The sequence below is a fragment of the Myodes glareolus genome, chromosome 5 (assembly GCF_982192425.1).
Source record: "Myodes glareolus chromosome 5, mMyoGla1.1, whole genome shotgun sequence".
Classification (NCBI taxonomy): Eukaryota; Metazoa; Chordata; class Mammalia; order Rodentia; family Cricetidae; genus Myodes; species Myodes glareolus.
The window spans coordinates 76,854,671-76,867,916 of record NC_142030.1 but is presented as its reverse complement, the minus strand read 5'-3'; the positions used below and the strand labels follow the sequence as shown (position 1 = coordinate 76,867,916).

The following is a 13,246-nucleotide window of genomic DNA, read 5'->3' as shown; positions in this document are numbered from 1 at the left end:
TCCTAATTAGCTATGTTCATTGTATCTCCTTCCAGATTAAAAAAAGTCATGGTCTCAAATATTTTAAATTGGTATTTATTTTAAATGACGATAAATATATGGTTAAATCTGTTTCAACATACTATATATATATATATATATATATATATATATATATATATGATTCAACTCTACTCTAAAATATATTCTATATAATGATAAAAATGTAAGGTTATAAAGATCAATTTCAGATTAACTAAAGCTAACCAATAGTCTTTCCTGTAAGCTATTGTTCACTATTGTCAGTTTTACTGTTAAGCTTCTAATGCAAACAATATTTTCTTCTTTGTCCCTCACAAGTAAAACTCTGCCCTGTTAATTTAAAACCAGGACAGTCAAGCTGGAGGACTCTGGATAAAACATTCTCCTACAACCTCTCAGCTTGACTGCAGCTCTCCAGGCAGATCTTGTACTATAGTCATAACTTATATATATTCAGTAGACAGCCCTCAAATGCTCAGTGATCTTTGGAATATGGCACTTAAATGTTTAATTATTAAAGACTTTTCATAATAGAGAGACAGGTTGGCTCCTGGCAGCAACCCCGTTTCCTCCAAAGAAGAGAGAAGACAGATGGGCTAAGAACAATGTCCATCCTTAATTTGCTTCACGTGAAAGCACTAGCCATTGGAAAAAAAGACTGCCTTTCATCTAAACTACTGAAAATCTCCAAAAAGTAGACAACAGGACACTGGAAATGACCACCTGGTTTTCCAGGACAAGGTAAGCTGGTATTCTTACAGATTCCTAAATTACAAGACTTTCAAAAGCCTGACAGACTCCACACTACAGCAGAAGGCAAATGCTGCCTAGAAGTTCCTGCTCTTAACAATGATAACGGCTGTCTAGGTAGCCAAGCAAGCAAGTTCTCTGTCATTTTTTAAATCAGTAACTCAGGTGAAATTTTATCCTTCTCAAGAACTCTGATGCAGTTTGATACCTGGTAGATTTTGTCAGTTTAAAAGGGACAACCTCACAACACAGATTTAAACATAACTACTTACCATGTTTAAATAAAAGTTTTTGGGTACCAGTAAGGTGTTCTCTCAACTGAGGAGCACCAAGCTGACTGAGCTGGTTGCTTTGAGTGGATTAGTCAGAGACTTTGTCTGGGGCTGCAGTAGCAATAGAAGCAACGCTGGTGGTAGCAAACGCAGAGGCAGCAGTTACAAATGCAGATGGATTAGCCAACAAGACCTTGACCTTTTCAAAAAGTGGGAAGGTGTACTCAGTCTCCATAGGCAAAGCCAGGACCTGCTTGGACCCTTTGGTAATAGAGTGCACCATCAAGACAACAGTCAGGAAACCAATTTGCAAACATTTAGGATATCATTTAGGAAGAGAGAATGCCCAGTCTACTCTGCGATATCAAGCTCTTCTGGGTTGTGAATGCTGCCAAAGCCAAACACCTGCTGGATGATCAACCCAATGGAGAAGGGGAGATGCTCATCATGTCCAGCAGTGTGACTTCACTGGCTCCTACTTTGTCTTTAGTTTTTATCAGCGGCGCATCACTCAGAATTTTAATGGCACCTCTGGAGATTTTAATGACGACACCTAAAGTCTGAATGACAGAAGTCTACTCAGGCCCCAGATCTATGTTCTGGGCTGGCACAATGGCTTAACCCAGGGTGATGGCAACAGCATGGGCTGCAGTCAACACCTTATTGGCCAGCAGCATGTCTCTAATCTCAGTGAGGACCTCTTCGGTGAACACAAAGCCCACATTTGCCTGAATATGATACAACAGTTTATTCCAAGCTGGAATGTTTTCCATATGGTTTGTTCTTGCCCATCAGTACCACAGCCTTCCCTCACAGGGATATATGGGTCTGCTGCATCTGCTTGGAGCCTACATTGTCTGCTAGCACAATAAAGTGTTTTGGCTTATCATCAGAAATTGGATGATCTTAAGGAAGTAGATGGACTTCCATGTTGCCTTGTCTTCTGGGGGCATCACAATGGTACCTTAGGGAGTGTCACACAGGGTTTAAAGGTAGAAAGGGGGTTATTAGAATTTCTTTAAGGTTAACAATCCTGAAATGGATTAACAGTTACATACATTAAAAACAAAAAAGAGAACCATGAATTTGCAAAAGCAGTTCTACTGATAGAAGATTACACAGCTTCAAAGCTTGTCATTGGACAGTTCAAGAGTGATTGGGATGAGTAAGGCAAGGGGAAGAACAAAGATGCCTGCTGCAGTAGATGCTTTTTATGGATCCTTAGGGACCTGGCCAGAAAGGAATTTCTGCTATATTGAAACAGAGCCAAACAAACAACCTTGAAGCACCAGAAAAGAAACAGTTTATGCACACACCACTGGAAAAGTCACTGGATCTGAAATGTATTTGGGCATCTTAACCTGTATTCATGACATAATAGGATAGAGAATCTTTAAAACTACTTTGTTCAAATTATAATTAATAACAATTTATTTGAAAGATGAGACCCTACTTCCATATCTAAAAACTTTTAATAAGGAAATGTTCTTTGGGTTATTATCAAAAACAAAAGTTACATTACATACACCTCATTAAATCTTACCAGATTTTTAAGATATGTATGGACTTTAGCATATAGGGTCACCAAAAGATGTACATATATGTAAAACTGAAGACACCGACTAAAACATGTTGTAATCTATGTACTAAGTATGCAGTCATTAGCCATTAGATGCCAGGCCATGATGTCATTCTTCTAGTGAAAATAAAAAGAAGTAATTTTATATAAAACGAAGCAAAGCTCAAGATGTGAGGATCTAGCAATATTTGAAGGTACAAAAATGTGTTTAAAGATGTACAAATGCAAGGGACTATCTATCTATCTATCTATCTATCTATCTATCTATCTATCTATCTCAACTTTTCACTCATGCCATAAATCATAACTACAAAGAGCCCTCTGGGTGGGAATATTCATTAGGGCTATATAGTACCATTCATGATAGTCACTATGGGCATAAGGTAGAGAATATTTAGCAAAAAATAAAAAAATTAAACAGGTCCTAAACTAAAGCATATTACTATAGGATTCAGACTACTCACTTATGTTTTTTTAACTAAAGGTTAAAGTAAAGTCAGACTGCTGCTTTGACCTACACTCTCTGACTCATTACCATTCTTAATAGTAACATAGGAATAGAAGTAGCCTAGGCACCTGTATTAGGATTCTCTAGAGGAACGTAATGGATGAGATTGGATGGGATGAATATATACACACAAATTTATGAATTTATTGCTTCAGGGTATATTTAAATACTAACACAACTGCCTCATACCTGAAAGACTGAGAACTGGGAATTGCTTGGTCTTTAATGAATTCAGCCTTTTTCCACAGTATCTGTCCTCTTTAGGGTGACTGACAACCTGGTAGTCGTTTAGTACTGGAAGGTCTCTGGAGAACTGTTGTTTTTAGTTCTTGATAGAAAGCTGGAAGGACTTTTCTGATATCAGTGAAGGAATCAGCAGCAACAACAACATCAACAAGGTATAGTAACTGTGTAGGGAGAGGGAAAGCGAAGAAGGCAATCCGGCAGCCTGGCCAAGTTCCAGCATTTCAACATTGCAGGCCACACTTGTTCAGCATCTTTTGACTTTTATTTTTAGTGATTCTCACTATTACTTGCATGGTAAAAGATTAAAATGTGTACAATTGTAGTTTCACTAAACAAAGTAATTCTTTTTTTTTCTTTTGGTTTTACAAGACAGGGTTTCTGTGTAGCTTTGGAACTTGTCCTGGAACGAGCTCTTGTTGATCAGGCTGGTCTCAAACTCACAGAGATTGGCCAGCCTCTGCTTCCAGAGTGCTGGTATTAAAGGCATGTACCACCACTGCGCGGCTTCAAAGTAATTCTTTGGGAAAAAAAATCTCTGCCACTACTAAACCAGGAACTCCAATGTACCCTCCTAATTACACCAAGAGCAGGAAAGTTAGAGATTTGTGAGATACACCTGATCCTAAAGGGTGAAATATCTACAATTCAGATCTAGAGCCAGAGACCATTATCGGCAAGAGTTCAGTTAATAAGTGAAGAGAAATAAGAATGGTATTGCATAAAGGGAAGAGTAAGATATCAGAATCTTCCCTTTGGGGAGTGTTATGAGGAGGAAAGACCCATATAGTAAACTAAGAAACTGGAGTATAGTGTCTACTCCCCAGAAATCCTTCTCCCAAAGTCAGACATTTGGATAAGGGTCTCCATTTCTTTGGGGACTTGAGGAGTGCTCTACTTGATAAAACAGTCATTCTTCTTATGCCTAGCCAAAGGAATTAGTGGCCCTTTCATTAATATATGACTGGTGCCTATCTTCAAGTTCAAGGCTTTCTCAGTCCAAACCATACCTCAGCTCAGATGACCCTTCCCTCCCATTTAATCTTATTTACAATAAAATACATTTTCAATGAAGATTGATTCACCCCCAGTTTCTATCCACCCACCCTCTTTCCACTGCCCAGTCCCCCACCAAAGCAGGTCTCCTCTGGCAGCAATAGGTTAGTGAGTAATTCTCATTTCACCATACTCATCATAGTGATTTGAATGGCCGAAGTTATGCATAGTTTCTGTCATTTGAATAGTTGGTTAGTTGGTCGCTGACCCTTGGCACTGTTTGAGGGACTAAGAGGGTATGGTCTTGTTAGAGGAAATATGCCATTGGAGAATGACTTTGAGAGTTTAAAGATTTCACAACATTTCTATTTTTCTTTCTTTGTTTCACACTTTCTTTAGAAGATGTGAGGCCTCAGATTCTGCTCTAACTGTATGTCTGACACTTACTGCCATCCTTTGTCACAATGACTACCTCTGATCCCTCTGGAACCATCAGTCAAAATAAACACTTCCTTCTATAAGTTGCCTTTTTTATAGTATTTAATTACAGGCTTAGAAAAGTAATTAATACAGTCATTTTTAATCAAGACTGTTATTAGGAAGTGCCACCCTTAATGAACATGGGTTTTCAACATCAATTAAGAGAATAATCACATCATGAAATTTACAGACAAATGGATAAAACTAGAAAAAATAATTCTGAGCATGGTAATAAAGAACCAGATAAAGAAGTATGTTATGCACTCACTTTTAAGTGAATATTAGCTATTAAATACTTGTTAACCAAGTAACAATCTCTAGAGCCAGAGAAGTTAGGTAGAGAGGAAAGGGCATACATAGATGTCTCTGGGAGAGGGAAATAGAATAGATGTTAGTAGGTAACTGTGGGCATATGGGAATTGGGAGTTGGAGGATCAGGTTGGGAGAATGAAGAGAGGTTATGGTAAAGAGAGAGAATGAGGGGCAAGAGCTGAAACTGAAAGACATTTGAGAGATGACATAGAAACCTAGTGTGGTGAAAACTTTCTAAAATATGTAATGATACTAATATGGTCCGCTAATAATATGGGTTATGGAATCTAAACTGAGCATCTCTTGTCAGCAAACAAAGCTTCCAAGAGCAGGACTTGGTTGCATTTAATCGAATTGTTGACCAAGGAGATTCCTATGCAAATCCTCAAACACCCCACCCAGACTTTAGTCAAAACAATGGGTTACTCTCCATAAACTGACAGCAAAGCCCCCTTGCCAAGGAAAGCACCCCTATATTTCAATGAATGTAGAGAAATCAAGTAGGTACTTATATGGAGCCTTTACCCCCATATTCTCTTCTCTTCTTTGTGGGAATGTACTCTTCCGGCTATCAAAAGAGAATACAAACACCAACCCAGCTACAAAACCTTTGATCTTCTATCTGTCTTGCCTGCAAAAGAAGGTAGGGCAATGGTGGCACAGAATTTGTGGGATTAGTAAACTAATATTTGACTTAAGGCACAGTTGATGAAAAGGAATCCATACCTGCCACTACTAAGATAACCAAGAATCAGAGGTTAGATAGCCTGGAGACCTAGAATAGAACCAAATACTACCAGTCTAAAAATGAAGAAATTTTAAAACAGTATCGGTAAAATGACTCCTATTGGTATGCTTCTGATAAGCGATTCATTCAGTTATCATCAGAGAATCTTTCTCTGGCAGTAGATGGGAACAGATGCAGAGATCCACAGTCAGACGTTTGTTGAGAGAGAGTCTAAATGAAATGTCTCCATCAAATCCTTCCTCTTAGAGTACAGAGAATCCCAATGGAAGAGGAGGTGGAAAGACTGCAACAGCCAGAGGACAGCAGGAAAACAAGGCCCTTTGGATCAACTAAGTGTATATGAGCTCAAAGAGACAAAACCAGCAAATACAAGGTCTACATGATTCTGCTCTAGATCCTCTATCTATACATTATAGCTTTTAGCTTAGCATTTTTTATGGGACTCCTTACTTTGAGAAAGAGTAGGTCTCTGACGTTTGTGCCTAATCTTGGGACACTTTTCCTCCTATTTGGTTGCCATGTGCAACTTCCATATGATAGGGTTTTTCTATTTATTATGTCATGTTTGATGGTAATCTCTTGGAAGCCTCTTCTTTGCTAATGAGGTACCAGAAGGTACAGGATCATTAAGGGAGGATGGAGAACAGCTGTGAGGAGTGTGTGTGTGTGTGGGGGGGAACAATTGGAATATATTGTATGAAAAAAAAAGTTTATTTTCAGTAAGAAAAAGAGAGAAAAAAGGCAGATAACCATCCCAGTTCCTCAGATGAGGCTCCTACTAAGGAAATTAAATTTGTGGCAAGTTGACATTTTTAAAATAACTATAAAACTATAACTCAACAAAAATGGATTTTTAAATGTGGCATATATAAAATAGAATCTTATTAGGCTATTGAAATTATTGAGCTCCTGTCATATGAAAATAGATAGAACTGTTAAGCAAACTAAAGCAAGAGCAAAGGAAACATGTATATCCAGTATCATTTTCTTGTATGTATGGAAAAAATGAGCGAACAAGAGGACAGTCTGAGATAATCAGATACCAGGTTTGGGAGGAATTGCCAGGTATGGTGGAAAACAGGGGAAGGAGATAAGCAGAGGATTTATGGATTTAGGCATTACTAGACATATGCATTAATGGACTTATTACAGTGAATCTTATCGGTTTGTGCAATTAAAATTTGCAAGGAAGTACAACTTCAAATGAGAAATAGAGCTTCTATCACAGAATTATTTCAATACCTCAAGCTATTACATTTCTCCAACCCCCAAAAGTACCAGAGTTTAAAAAAAAGGTCATGTATCATTGAATGAATAATTCTATCTCCCAGTGTAAGAGGACATGGGCTCCTCAGTTACACGTATTTTACAAGATGAAAAAGAATGAGCTATGGAAAGCGGTCACTCAGCATTAGACCTTTAGTTTGTCTGCTCCATGCTTGTTCTCTGAGGATCAGCTTGTAAAGGGGAAGTCAAAGTTTCCACATTTGTGCATAAATGACAACAAAAAAAATCAAAGGAAATTATATAGTTTTTCCTTTCGAGCACAAAATTAAACATTTCTTCTGTAAATTCTTGACTGGATTAACGTGGAGCATGCAGTTGTCCCTAGGGAATGAAGTGCACATCATTGATGTGGCATTTGTCTCATATTTACTGATGAAATCTGAGAGAAAAAATAACTTTATAAAGAAAAGTAAAAAATGTATCAGTGCTGTCTGAACGGTGTAATGGCCATCTGAATGTCTGCAGTTCACTTCTCACCCAGGTTTACTGAATGCTGGGTGCTGTGCCATCTGACACACTCATCTGCCACCTGCGCAGGGTACCAGTTTGATCTTCATGCTCTTTCTTTGCTGAACAGCCCTATGATAATCATTATCTTTAATTGTTAATGGTTTGGAGTCTTAAACAATATTTTTGCTTATTTACTGAATTGATTTCAACTGGATAAATTTAATGTTAAACTTTAAACTCATGTCCATGCCAGAATCTATACTTGTCCACATGCTGGGAAAAAGTCAGTTAATTTTATTTTTTTCCTTTGTTTCTCCTTATGTGATGCTTTGTTCTCTCTCTCTCTCTCTCTCTCTCTCTCTCTCTCTCTCTCTCTCTCTCTCTCTCTCTCTCTCTCTCTCTCTCTCTCTCTCTCTCTCTCTCTCTCCTGCACCCCCACTGAACCAGTTATGGAGCATTTTCATGCAATTTATCAATTAACAAAATTTATCATTATCATGTTTATGATATTAAGGAAAAATGAAAGCTTACTTCATTTTCCCTGATTAACCAGTGGAAATTCAGACTCAGATAATGTGAAGAACTTCTCAGAGTGGGGGAAATTATAGTTTCTTAGTTCATAGACATTCTTTAAAATTTTGTTGGATGTGTATATATACTTTGCCCGTATGTACATATATTCAGGATGTGCAAGCAATGGTTGTAGGTTCAGAAAAAAGTCACTGAATACAAATTAAGCATAGGTGACAGGCAGTTGAAGATGTCCTTTGAGTTGAAGGATTGTAATCTTGGGTCCTCTGAAAGAGCAGCAGTAGACCTTATCTACTGTGCCATCTCTCCAGGTTCACATAGATTATTTTGAAGGCAAGAAAAGAAGTACCTGATTACAGAAGGTGCCAGGGAAGCAGAAGTCTTCATGAGTTCCAAATCTAAAAGTGCCATAGAAATTATTTCTTGGAGTAACTTGGGTACTTTGAAATAATCATATTATGACAAATTTCAATTTATAAGAGAATGCAGAGAAATTGTATGTCTTATGCACAAGTTATTAATTGAATATAAATTATAATCCAAAATCATTGTAGATATCAAGGACACCAGAGTGAAGAAGAGAACTGAGGACACTTCTTTTGAAACTTGACATAGTAGGGATAAACAAATAACACGAAGACGTTTGATAATTTTGAGAGTTAAGAAAAGTTCTTTGTAAGTGGATGAAGGAAGCCTGGGTGGTACAGAGCTATAGCTCTTGGATTTTATTAGGCCAAAATGACACATCATGTTATTCTATGAGTGATTAGAAACTACTTAATGGTTGCAGGAAGGAAGCAATTTGATGTGATTTATGTCCATGCTGTGTTCCAAAGTTGACTTTATCTGACATTGATACAGCTATTCTTTCATTCTTCTGAATAGCATTTGCATGATATATGCAATTATTCGTATGCATTTACTATAACCTGCAAACATCCTTATATTAAAAGTGAGTCCTTAACAAGCAACGTTTAGTTAGAATTATTATCTCTCCCGATGGTCCATTTTTTGATGTGCTTTATGTATACTGTAAATGTATAATATATTATTACTACTAATTACTAGTAATTATATGTAATATGTTATTACATACAATTAAAATTTTAAGACTATGTCTATTTTGTTATTTATTTCTCTTTTTATCCTTCTAGATGTTTTGATTCAGTTACGGGTATTCTAAGTGCTTTTTTAAAATATACTCTCTTAACTGAGGTCAAATAAAGATCTTTTATTTTACTTAATCAACTTTCTTTTTATTGGCATTTATACAGTTTTATTTTTAATGTTCGTTGTAATGATTAAAATCAAATACACGGCTTTTCTAAAGTTTCCTTAAATATCAATAAACTACTTCAAGCACAATATAGAAATCTTATCACTAAATAGGTACATTCTTCTCCCTCTTAAAGGTTACAGTTGCCTTTCGTATAACATCTGCTTGTGCTTCAAACTTTATCATGCTGATCTTGAGCCTCATGCTTGTAATCTAGCACTTGAGAAACTGAGGTGGGAAGATGGGCATGTATCCATGCCTAGTGAGTTTAAGTCCAGCAAGTTATAGCAAAACACTTTAAAAACAAACCACAAGCAAATAACAATTAAACAAAGGAACAAACTCCCTCTCATCAAACAATGGTGTAATTCTGACTTTCAAACATTAATCTTCCCTAAATAATCAAAAAGGAGACTAGCTTGTTACAAATACAAGCAGTTTTACATTTCTGTCCATGTGATTCATTACCAGTGATCCTGGTTTTTTTCAGTAGCCATTTCCACTTGTCTAAGAACATCCTTCAGTAACTTTTTAAGAGGATTCCCACTCGCCAAGTGTTGACTTTGTTTCCATTAGAGAAGTCGTGATTTCATGTATATTGTTGAAGAATATTTCTCTTTTATATGTTTCCAGTTTGACATGTCCTCTCCTAAACTCATTAATGTTATTCATATTTTGCTCTGTCTTTTTGTTTTTATTTTTTTTAAGGAATTAGCAGTCATTAGAACCTCATTACTCTACAGGTCACTGATGCCCCTTGTGACTCCCTTCCCCTGACTGTTCTATTATTTGATTAAAAGTGTTCAGATCTGGGTTCCCATAAAGTTCAGAAATTCTCTTTGTTTCTTAGGTGTGTCAGTAATCCGACAGTTTACAGTCACTATTTCTTCACTTTACCACTTTACATTGGAGTCTTCCTGAGACTCCAATGAAATGTAAAAACACCCATCTTTCTAGAATTCTGTTTTTTTTTCCTCAAGCATTGACCTTGTCTACCTAGAAAATTCCAACTCTCTTCATGTTCATTCCCTTTTCCATTTCCAAATGACTATTGAACAATATAAAAAGGGGTTTTATAATTCTTAAATGCATTTTATTTGAGAATATTTGAGAAACAGTAAACATTCATATAAATTAACATACATTTGCGAAAAATTATGCCATTTATGCCCTCAATAATACATGTTTTAAAATAATTAGGGTATTTGAAGAATGAGAGGGATTCTGTGAATTATATTCAATTATTGTTTATTTTATATAACATCCAAAGTTTTTGTTCACTCTGAGGAATCCAGGCATAAAATCCTTGTTTTAGGGAATACTGTAGTTGTTTTTCAAATCTGTGTCATTTATTTCTTGAACCTAGGTTTACTGAAGTTGTCAAACAATAATGTTTTTACACGATGATTGAAATTTACAGATTTTTCATGTTTCAACTACTTATAATCATGGTGGAGGTAGTAGTAGTAGTGTGTACAAATACACAACATCTAGCAAAGGACCTAGATAATGATAACCGTTTTAAACCTGATTTATAATATCTTTAGTATACAATTAGTGCTTGATTCTGGAAAGAAGCCCAGAAGTTTCTAAACAAATTCACAATCACTGAACAAGCTCTACTTCCTTCTAAATCTCAGTCTTTTCTTGTTTCCTGAAGGAGTTCCCTTTTAGTTTTTTTATTGTTGTTTTTTTGTTTGTTTATTTTCTCTAAAATTCTCACGGATTCTTTTAACCCACTCTGGCATGCACTTCTGCTTATTGAATTCCCTTCCTGCCCCATTTGTAGGAAGTCACTCCTGGCTACTATACCTCCTTTCAGTAATGCCTTTTTCTTCTGATTCTTCTAAAGGTCATTGATGTCATCAGTAGCAAATGGAGGAGATATTTCCTTCTGTTGTCACACTGATGCACACTTCTGAGATACAGATCACTTATGTCCAGAGCAGAAGATGTTACAGCATTCTAGAATTATTTGTGACATCATCTCCTTCAAAGGATTAGATTGCTGTTGTTTCTATTATAGAATCTTCAAGTATCTGCCTATTGCATTTTCCCTAAGTTTGTAAGAGCATTCACTGAGAGAAAGACTGTATTATTCTTGTATTATCTTACTTAAAACTGATGATTAATGTATTTAAGTGTAGATTCTGTCTACTGGGGTAGGAAAAGGTTTTAACATAAAGTGTAAATGGGTAGACATGTTATTGAAGTACTTAAAAATAAAGACTGGTAATTTGTAGCACTGAAAGAATAATGAGTATAGGAAAAGTAGATATGCTTTAGGTATATCTTAGACTTGATAGAACTCAAGGTTCATAGAATGCAATATGAATAAGAATAGATGAGATGTAATTAGGAGAAAAATAAGTTTCTGAAGTTGACAAAGCATGTGTATCTACATGCTGAGACCGGAAAGACCAGAGAACATGAATTCATGACTAGTTTATAATTTGGAAATATTAAGAGAAAACAAATCATTGTGGATACATGACATTAGTTCATTATAATTAAATAAATTAGAAATTCTTAATCATCTGGCTATAATCTATATTTATAAGTTTAAGAGTTTTAACAATTAGAACAAATCCAACACATAAAGAAATTATTCTGGTTTTAGCCTATAAGAAGGACTGAGGCAGTTAAACATTGTTCAAGACGCTGCTAAATGACACACTGAGTAAGGGTTTGTCATCAAGTGTGATAATCTGAATTTGTTCCCTAGACCTCCCATGGTTCAAAGACAGAAATTAATATTTCATGTGTTTTTCTTAGCTTTTATACACACACACACACACACACACCATACAATCATTAAATAACAATCACGGAATAATTGCAATGTATTTGTCCTGATCAAATACATGGCTAGAGAAAAAAAAAGATAATTTGACAAAAAGTTCATATTTTTAATGTCCTTAAAACTAACTCCAAGATGATGATAAAGTCACTAGTCTTCATGGTCACCAAACCAAAGCGTGTATCAGGGAGATAGGAGCTAAGCAATTATAATTTTAATTTTTGAAATAATGATTATGTCACTTTCCTCTTCTTCTTTAGTTCATACAACTACTCCTATTCATGCCTTCTTTACTTTCTCTCCCATATTCATTGGTTATTGCTTATTTTTATTTAAGGTTTTTACACACACACAAACACATAAACAAACAAACAAATAACTATGCACTGTGGAATAATTCTGTTGTATACTGTAAGATTTGTAACCCTTACTGGTTTAATAAACTATTGATTGGCCAGTAACCAGGAAAGAAGTATAGGCTGGGTGACTAGACTAAGAGAATTCTGAGAAGAGTAAAGACAGAGATGCAGTCACAAGCCAGATGCAGAGAAACAATATGATAATGCCTTCTGAGAAAAGATATCAAGCCATATGGCTAAACATAGATAAGAATTATGGGGTAATTTAAGTTGTAAGATGTAGTTAGTAAAAAAAAAAAAAAAAAAAAAAAAACCTGAGCAAAAGGCCAAACAAATTATAATTAATGTAATCCTCTATGTGTTTATTTGGAATTGAATGGCTGTGGGAATGAGTAGTAAAGAAACTTTCGACTGCAACTATGCAAATGTAATCTGTTCATTCTATAAATTGTCACTGGTTTTATATAGACATGTACATGATTTCAGGGCTGACTACTTGGTAACTGAAAACAAAGTGGGAAATCTTCTCTGATGAAGATTATTTCCCTCACCAGGAATGATAAGCTTATACATTTATTTCACTCAAAATTACAGTATGGGCTTGTAGAGATGTCAGACATAAGATCATTTCCAG

General features: G+C 35.8%; 1 pseudogene; it reads right to left on the bottom strand.

Moving 5' to 3' along the window:
* Positions 1-1,131: 1,131 nt before the first annotated feature.
* On the bottom strand, positions 1,132-1,996 carry LOC125398372 (large ribosomal subunit protein uL10 pseudogene; annotated as a pseudogene).
* Between the last annotated feature and the right edge of the window lie 11,250 nt (positions 1,997-13,246).